The sequence below is a fragment of the Heterodontus francisci genome, chromosome 29, assembly GCF_036365525.1.
Source record: "Heterodontus francisci isolate sHetFra1 chromosome 29, sHetFra1.hap1, whole genome shotgun sequence".
Taxonomy (NCBI): Eukaryota; Metazoa; Chordata; class Chondrichthyes; order Heterodontiformes; family Heterodontidae; genus Heterodontus; species Heterodontus francisci.
The window spans coordinates 64,851,596-64,860,602 of record NC_090399.1 but is presented as its reverse complement, the minus strand read 5'-3'; positions in this window follow the sequence as shown (position 1 = coordinate 64,860,602).

The following is a 9,007-nucleotide window of genomic DNA, read 5'->3' as shown; positions in this document are numbered from 1 at the left end:
TGAATGTTCCCATCCACTTAAAACAAAAGCAAAAAACATTTTAGCTGGAATCAAGTCTAAGCAACAGGTGAAACCTCTGCAGTTAAATAAAACATATTTGTACATGAAATAATGTTAAAAATTAATCATTATTAAAATCACCATGTTACAAGTGTAACCCACTTAACAACATTGGGACATTAAAATACTAATTTATTTTTGATCTGATCCGGTGCAATCTTTGTGGAGGGTTTTGTACTGCAAACAATAAATGGGATTGTTATTTTGATGTTGTGGTAAAAATTGAAGAAACATTATTTTTGCAATTAAAAAGCACATTTAGTAATCAAGAGAATTAGTTTACACTTAGCTGATACCACAGAACATGGAAAACATAACATTGACAGGCACAAATTGATATTTAAATTTTACTGTCTCATATCACTGTCTTACCTGGAATACCAACAACTGCAAGAAGAGGGTAGTAAATGAGATCTATCTGGTAAATTACAGGGTATTCCATTTCTTGTGTGAAACACCAATGTCTGTTGTGCCAGGCATGGGATCCTGACCATGTAATGTCAAGATATATTCAGAGGAGTCCTTAATAATACTACAGAGGACCCTCCATGGAGACAGTCATTTAGGGAATGTGAGCAGGGATATTAATTACATTCCACTGAACAAACTGATTTAATGAATCACATTTACTCCAAGGATTTGTGTGGAATATAATATGTTCATGAAAGGGTATGCAAAACCAAATCATTTTATATTTTCTTGAAATTTCTTCAAAAAGTAAATTGCAAATTCTTTTTCTATGATCCCTGGTGCTAAACTGCATAAACAGCCTAAATTACAGTAACTCTGGTGTTGAGATGTACGAACATTGTCATTTACTGAATCACTGGTATTCAGCTGGGAAACAAAACTGTCTAACCTATAATAACGTTGTGTTGATCTGGAGGACCACATTATCAAAGGCCCTGATACTGAACTGGGTGAACAGTCTCATTTAGAACAGCCCCGGTGTTGAGCTGGATGAACTGTCTCATTTACAATAACTCTACTGTTGAACTGGATGAACAGTCTCATTTACAATAACTCTTGTATTGAGATGGATGAACAGTCTCATTGACAATAACCCTTGTGTTGAGCTGGATGAACAGTCTCATTTACAATAACTCTAGTGTTGAACTGGATGAACAGTCTCATTTACAATCACTCTTGTATTGAGATGGATGAACAGTCTCATTGACAATAACCCTTGTGTTGAGCTGGATGAACAGTCTCATTTACAATAACTCTAGTGTTGAACTGGATGAACAGTCTCATTTACAATAACTCTGGTGTTGAGCTGGATGAACTGTCTCATTTACAATAACTCTAGTGTTGAACTGGATGAACAGTCTCATTTACAATAACTCTAGTGTTGAACTGGATGAACAGTCTCATTTACAATAACTCTAGTGTTGAACTGGATGAACAGTCTCATTTACAATAACTCTAGTGTTGAACTGGATGAACAGTCTCATTTACAATCACTCTAGTGTTGAGCTGGATGAACAGTCTCATTTACAATAACTCTGGTGTTGAGCTGGATGAACTGTCTCATTTACAATAACTCTAGTGTTGAACTGGATGAACAGTCTCATTTACAATAACTCTAGTGTTGAACTGGATGAACAGTCTCATTTACAATAACTCTAGTGTTGAGCTGGATGAACAGTCTCATTTACAATAACTCTAGTGTTGAGCTGGATGAACAGTCTCATTTACAATAACTCTAGTGTTGAGCTGGATGAACAGTCTCATTTACAATAACTCTAGTGTTGAGCTGGATGAACAGTCTCATTTACAATAACTCTAGTGTTGAGCTGGATGAACAGTCTCATTTACAATAACTCTAGTGTTGAGCTGGATGAACAGTCTCATTTACAATAACTCTAGTGTTGAACTGAATGAACAGTCTCATTTACAATAACTCTAGTGTTGAGCTGGATGAACAGTCTCATTTACAATAACTCTCGTGTTGAACTGGATGAACAGTCTCATTTACAATAACTCTTGTGTTGAACTGGATGAACAGTCTCATTTACAATAACTCTAGTGTTGAGCTGGATGAACAGTCTCATTTACAATAAATCTAGTGTTGAGCTGGATGAACAGTCTCATTTACAATAACTCTAGTGTTGAGCTGGATGAACAGTCTCATTTACAATAACTCTAGTGTTGAGCTGGATGAACAGTCTCATTTACAATAACTCTAGTGTTGAGCTGGATGAACAGTCTCATTTACAATAACTCTAGTGTTGAGCTGGATGAACAGTCTCATTTACAATAACTCTAGTGTTGAGCTGGATGAACAGTCTCATTTGCAATAATTCGAGTGTTGAGATGGATGAACAGTCTCATTTACAATAACCGTAGTGTTTAGATGGATGAACAGTCTCATTTACAGTAACTCCAGTGTTGAACTGGATGAACAGTCTCATTTACAATAACCCTAGTGTTGAGCTGGATGAACAGTCTCATTTACAATAACTCTCGTGTTGAACTGGATGAACAGTCTCATTTTCAATAACTGTAGTGTTGAGCTGGATGAACAGACTCATTTACAATAACTCTAGTGTTGAACTGGATGAACAGTCTCATTTACAATAACTCTAGTTTTGAGCTGGATGAAAAGTCTAATTTACAATAACTCTCGTGTTGAGCTGGATGAACAGTCTCATTTACAATAACTCTAGTGTTGAGCTGGATGAACAGTCTCATTTACAATAACTCTAGTGTTGAGCTGGATGAACAGTCTCATTTACAATAACTCTAGTGTTGAGCTGGATGAACAGTCTCATTTACAATAATTCTAGTTTTGAGATAGATGAACAGTCTCATTTGCAATAATTCGAGTGTTGAGATGGATGAACAGTCTCATTTACAATAACCGTAGTGTTTAGATGGATGAACAGTCTCATTTACAGTAACTCCAGTGTTGAACTGGATGAACAGTCTCATTTACAATAACCCTAGTGTTGAGCTGGATGAACAGTCTCATTTACAATAACTCTCGTGTTGAACTGGATGAACAGTCTCATTTTCAATAACTGTAGTGTTGAGCTGGATGACCAGACTCATTTACAATAACTCTAGTGTTGAACTGGATGAACAGTCTCATTTACAATAACTCTAGTTTTGAGCTGGATGAAAAGTCTAATTTACAATAACTCTCGTGTTGAGCTGGATGAACAGTCTCATTTACAATAACTCTAGTGTTGAGCTGGATGAACAGTCTCATTTACAATAACTCTAGTGTTGAGCTGGATGAAAAGTCTAATTTACAATAACTCTTGTGTTGAGCTGGATGAACAGTCTCATTTACAATAACTCTCGTGTTGAGCTGGATGAACAGTCTCATTTACAATAACTCTAGTGTTGAGCTGGATGAACAGTCTCATTTACAATAACTCTAGTGTTGAGCTGGATGAACAGTCTCATTTACAATAACTCTAGTGTTGAGCTGGATGAACAGTCTCATTTGCAATAATTCGAGTGTTGAGATGGATGAACAGTCTCATTTACAATAACCGTAGTGTTTAGATGGATGAACAGTCTCATTTACAGTAACTCCAGTGTTGAACTGGATGAACAGTCTCATTTACAATAACCCTAGTGTTGAGCTGGATGAACAGTCTCATTTACAATAACTCTCGTGTTGAACTGGATGAACAGTCTCATTTTCAATAACTGTAGTGTTGAGCTGGATGAACAGACTCATTTACAATAACTCTAGTGTTGAACTGGATGAACAGTCTCATTTACAATAACTCTAGTTTTGAGCTGGATGAAAAGTCTAATGTACAATAACTCTCGTGTTGAGCTGGATGAACAGTCTCATTTACAATAACTCTAGTGTTGAGCTGGATGAACAGTCTCATTTACAATAACTCTAGTGTTGAGCTGGATGAACAGTCTCATTTACAATAACTCTAGTGTTGAGCTGGATGAACAGTCTCATTTACAATAATTCTAGTTTTGAGATAGATGAACAGTCTCATTTGCAATAATTCGAGTGTTTAGATGGATGAACAGTCTCATTTACAATAACCGTAGTGTTTAGATGGATGAACAGTCTCATTTACAGTAACTCCAGTGTTGAACTGGATGAACAGTCTCATTTACAATAACCCTAGTGTTGAGCTGGATGAACAGTCTCATTTACAATAACTCTCGTGTTGAACTGGATGAACAGTCTCATTTTCAATAACTGTAGTGTTGAGCTGGATGACCAGACTCATTTACAATAACTCTAGTGTTGAACTGGATGAACAGTCTCATTTACAATAACTCTAGTTTTGAGCTGGATGAAAAGTCTAATTTACAATAACTCTCGTGTTGAGCTGGATGAACAGTCTCATTTACAATAACTCTAGTGTTGAGCTGGATGAAAAGTCTAATTTACAATAACTCTTGTGTTGAGCTGGATGAACAGTCTCATTTACAATAACTCTCGTGTTGAGCTGGATGAACAGTCTCATTTACAATAACTCTAGTGTTGAACCGGATGAACAGTCTCATTTACAATAACTGCAGTGTTGAGCTGGATGAACAGTCTCATTTACAATAACTCGAGTGTTGAGCTGGATGAACAGTCTCATTTACAATAACTCTAGTGTTGAGCTGGATGAACAGTCTCATTTACAATAACCCTAGTATTTAGCTGGATGAACAGTCTCATTTACAATAACTCTATTGAGATGGTTATATTCTCTCTTGTTGGAGATAGTCATTGTCTTCTACTTGTGTGTTGCGAATGTTACTTGCCATTTTCCAGCCCAAGCCTGAATGTTGTCTAGGTCTTACTGCATGTGGTCACAAACTGCTTCAGTATCTGAGGAGTTATGAATGATACTGAACATTGTGCAATCATCAGCGAACATCCCCACTTATGACCTTTTGATGGAGGGAAGTTCATTGATGAAGCAGCTGCAGATGGTTGGGCCGAGGACACTAACCTGATAACCTCCTGCAGTGATGTCCTGAGACTGAGATGATTGACGTCCAACAACCACAACCATCTTCCTTTGTGCTAGATATGACTCCAACCAGTGGAGCACTTCCCCCTTTATTCCCATTGACTTCAATTTTGCTGGTACTTCTTGATGCCACCCTTGGTCAGATTCTCCCCTGATGTCAAGGGCAGTCACTCTCACCTCACCTCTGGAATTCAGTTCTTTTATCCATTTTTGTGGCAATGCTGTAAAGAGGTGTGGAGCTGAGTGGCCCTGGTAGAACCCAAACTGAGCATCGGGGAGCAGGCAATTGCTGAGCAAGTGCTGCCCTGATAGAACTATCAATGACACCTTCCATCACTTTGTTGATGATTGAGAGTAGACTGATGGAGCGGTAATTGGCCAGATTGGACTTGTTCTTCTTTTTGCGACCAGAACATACCTGGGCAATTTTCCATATTGCCGGGTAGATGCCAGTGTGGTCACTGCACTGGAACAGCTTGGCTCGGGGCATGTCTAGTTCTGGAATACAGGTCTTCAGTACTACAGCCAGAATGTTGTCATGGCCCATAGCCTTTGCAGTATCCAGTGCCTTTAACAATTTCCGAGTATCAAATTGAGTGAATCGAAGTGGCTGAAGACTGGCATCTGTGATGCTGGGGACCTCAGGAGGTGGCTGAGATGGATCATCCACTCGGCACTTCTGGCTGGAGATTGTCGCAAATGCTTTTGCACTGACGTGCTGGGCTTCCCCATCATTGAGGGTGGCCATATTTTTGGGGCCTCCTCTTCCTATTGGTTGTTTAATTGTCCACTACCATTCATGACTGGATTTTGTCAGAATGCAGAGATTTGATTTGATGTTGGTTGTGGGATCGCTTAGCTCTGTCTATGACCTGCTGCTTTCCATGCAAATGGCCCGAGTTGTATTTTCACCATGTTCAGGACACGCCAGGGCCCCTATGCAGCTAGCCTCGCATCCTCCAACAGGCCGATATGTCATTCTACACTTGGCCAGTTCAGTCTGTAATGGTGCTACGAAGCTATTGTTAGTGATGGACGCTGAAGTCCCCCAAGCAGAGCACATACTATGCCCAACATGGAGAAGCATTGATACATCAGCTGAGGGAGGGCACTTGGTGATAATTAACAGGAGATTTCCTTACCCGTGTTTGACCTGATAACATGAGATTTCATTGGACCCACACTCAATGTTGGAGACTACCAGAGCCACATCCTCCCAGATGTATGTCTTTCGTGGGTCCATCTTGTCAGTGAGACAGGAGATATCCAGGGATGATGATGGAGGAGTCTGGCACTATCTGTAAGGTATGATTCTGTGAGTATGACTATGTCAGGCACATGTCCCCAGATGTTAGTAAGGAGAACTTTGCAGGGTCCACTGGGCAGGATGTACCTTTGTTGCTTCCAGTGCCCAGACTTTTCTGTAATGGTTTGATACAAGTGAGTGGCTTGCTAGACCATTTCAGAGGATGCTTAAGGGTCAAGCACATTGTTGTGGGTCTGGAGTCCCCCATAGGACAGACTGGGTAAGGATGGCAGATCTCCTCTTCTGCAGGCCATTAGTGAACCAGATATGTTTTTGCAACAGTCTGGTAGTTTCATGATCACAAGTAAGAAGAATTGTATTTTATTCCAGATTTATTAATTCATTGAATTTAAGTTCCCCTGTCTTTCTTGGATGATTTGAACTGATATCTCCAGAACATTAGTCAAGGCTGCTAGTTTAATGGTCTAGTAACATTCCCACTATGCTACTATCCCCTTGGGGGTTTACCACACAGAAAAGCCTGTTCACATCCTCTGATCACATGGAGAGTGATCTACTTGCTGATTGGTTTCCTTCCCCTGAATTATGAGCAGACAATGGAATTTGTTGCTCTGCCAATCGCATTGCAGATGAATGGTTGCTGCAGGCAAGAACTTTGATAACTTATGAGGTCCCTGTTCAGCTCTTAACCAGCCTCAAATTATTTGGGGACATCAATGAACCCTGTAAACAGAAAGTGACTCTGTATATAAAAACAAGAAATGCTGTAAATACTCAGCAGGTCTGGCAGCATCTGAAGAGAGATAGAAGCAGAGTTAACGTTTCAGGTCAGTGACCCTTCATGAGAACACTGTACATTGTAAACACACTGAATGTCTCGGCAGCTGCTTGTCACCTGGACAGGTATATTTCTGTCAGAAAGGTGATAGAGGGAATGGCCTGACACTGGGAAGTTCCGAGGAACAAAGGGACCTTGGCGTGTTTGTCCATAGATCTCTGAAGGCAGAAGGGCAGGTGAATAGGGTGGTGAAAAAGCCATATGGGACACTTGCCTTTATCAGTCGAGGCATAGATTACAAAAGCAGGGAGGTCATGCTGGAGTTGTGTGGAACTTTGGTTAGGCCACAGCTGGAGTACTGTGTGCAATTCTGGTCACCAGATAATAGCAAGGACGTGATTGCATTGAAGGGGGTGCAGAGGTGATTCACCAGGATGTTGCCTGGGATGGAACATTTAAGCTATGAAGAGAGGTTGGATAGGCTTGGGTTGTTTTCACTGGAGCAGAGAAGACTGAGGGGTGACCTGATCGAGCTGTACAAGATTATGAGGGGCATGGACAGGGTGAATAGGGAGCAGCTATTCCCTTAGTTGAAGGGTCAGTTACGAGGGGTCACAATTTTAAGGTGAGGGGCGGGAGGTTTAGATTTTTTTTTTAGATTTAGATTTAGAGATATAGCACTGAAACAGGCCCGTCGGCCCACCGAGTCTGTGCCGACCATTAACCACCCATTTATACTAATCCTACACTAATCCCATATTCCTACCACATCCTCACCTGTCCCTATATTCTCCTACCACCTACCTATACTAGGGGCTATTGCTAATGGCCAATTTACCTATCAACCTGCAGGTCTTTTGGCTGTGGGAGGAAACCGGAGCACCCGGAGGAAACCCACGCAGACACAGGGTGAACTTGCAAACTCCGCACAGGCAGTACCCAGAATTGAACCCAGCTCGCTGGAGCTGTGAGGCTGCGGTGCTAAAGACTGCGCCACTGTGCCGCCCTTTAAGGGGGATTTGAGGAAGAACTTTTTTACCCAGAGGGTGATGAAGGTCTGGAATGCACTGCCTGGGAGGGTGGTAGAGGCAGGTTGCCTCACATCCTTTAAAAAGTAACTGGATGAGTACTTGGCCCGTCATAACATTCAAGGCTATGGGCCAAGTGCTGGCAAATGGGATTGGGTAGACAGGTCAGGTGTTTTAATGCAGCGGTGCAGACTCGATGGCCCGAAGGGCCTCTTCTGCACTGTATTATTCTGTGATTTTGTGAATAAATGTTTTAAAAAAAGAAACAAGCCATTTAATTAACATCAAACTGTGTTTGATTGATCAAGGTCAGGAGCGCACATGAGTCCTCAATGAGCCACATGCAGTTCAGAAACTGCAGGTTGCCGACCCCTGCCCTAGCCCCAATCCCAACTCCTGGGTCAATTTCCAAACCACTGAATCCATTGCCCAATCCCTGGAGCATTTCTCCACCTCCTAGCTTCAGTTCTATTAGACATTGTGTGATTACCATTGACCAGAAACTTAACTGGACCAACCTTATAAATACCATGGGTACAAGAGCAGGTCAGAGGCTGGGAATTCTGTGGTGAGTAACTCACCTCCCGACTCCCTAAAGCCTGTCCACCATCTACAAGGAATGAGTCAGGAATGTGCTGGAATAGACTCCACTTGCCTGGATGGGTGAAGCTCAACAGTATTCTAGAAGCTCAACACCATCCAGGACAAAGTAGCCCGCTGGATTGGCATGAAACAGAATGTCTATCTCATAACATTATACAATCTTATGAAAATGAATTGAATATTACAGAAATAGTTCTCTCTCTCTCTCTTATTAAGAAAGATTCTAAAGCAGTGTGCCAGGCTGAAAGACACAGGACAATGCAGGCCTATTATCTCTGCTGAGGGAATGACTCGAGCACAGGCTCTGAAGCAAGACGTT